Source organism: Triticum aestivum, chromosome 4B (assembly GCF_018294505.1).
Source record: "Triticum aestivum cultivar Chinese Spring chromosome 4B, IWGSC CS RefSeq v2.1, whole genome shotgun sequence".
Taxonomy (NCBI): domain Eukaryota; kingdom Viridiplantae; phylum Streptophyta; class Magnoliopsida; order Poales; family Poaceae; genus Triticum; species Triticum aestivum.
In genome coordinates, this window is record NC_057804.1 from 71205143 (window position 1) to 71206111 (window position 969).

Genomic DNA, 969 nt, shown 5'->3' on the forward strand with positions numbered 1-969 from the left:
TAAAGTGAGGAGTTTAACTATCTACCATTTCCCCCGGGAGCATGGAGCTAAGTGGGATCCTCGTATGATTCTCGTTGGCTTTCTGGGTGTGTTGTAGGATGACCGGCTTGATCCAGCCTTCCTTGCCACTGAAGCTCATGGAGTTGAACCTACAGTTGAAGTCCTTGCAACTACAAAAACTCATATGGCTTTAGGTGAACCGCCTCCAAAGCCAATGAAATAATTAATTGGTAGTTCACTACATTCAAAACAACATTGGAAAGTATTTTCAAATATAACCTAAATGGCACATACATGAAGAACCATCATAAACTTCTCACCCCTCTTCGTGTCATCTGACTTGAACTTGGAAAGTTGGTTGTCACATTAGCAGAGAAAACATCAATGTAGACGGCAGGAACAAAATGATGCCCCATTAGTAAATTCAAGATGCGATTCCCCTAATTCACTGACTGATAAGTAGTAATGCACACAAGTATGATATAGATTCCTATAATGGAAACATGAAGTACAAAGAGAATAGCTGCTACATTCACTATTTAGGTATGGAGAAGTTACCATTTCTCGAGAATCAAGAAGAATATACTTGTAGAATCCCCAAAAACATATTTCTGAACAACAAACATTTTCTTCTTCTCATGTTCATGATCTCTCAAAATATAGCTAAAGATAATAACAAATATTTAATCAACACTGGCACATTTAAATTATTTCTTCACAAAAAATCCTTTATGTAAAGGTAGAAAGAGAAACAAAGGTACCTGTTTCAGCTGCTTCTAAAAGTATCTCTTCTTGTGTCATACATTTTTCTCTCTTTCCTCTTAATTTGTTAGACCATTATAAAAAGAGGGGTTAGTCAACTAAGATAAAAAAATGACATCCGTTGGGTACAAGTTGGATGGTTGACGAAACCAATTTAACAACATTCGATGCAAACCTTAGTGGTTTGATTTTAACCAATCTAACAAC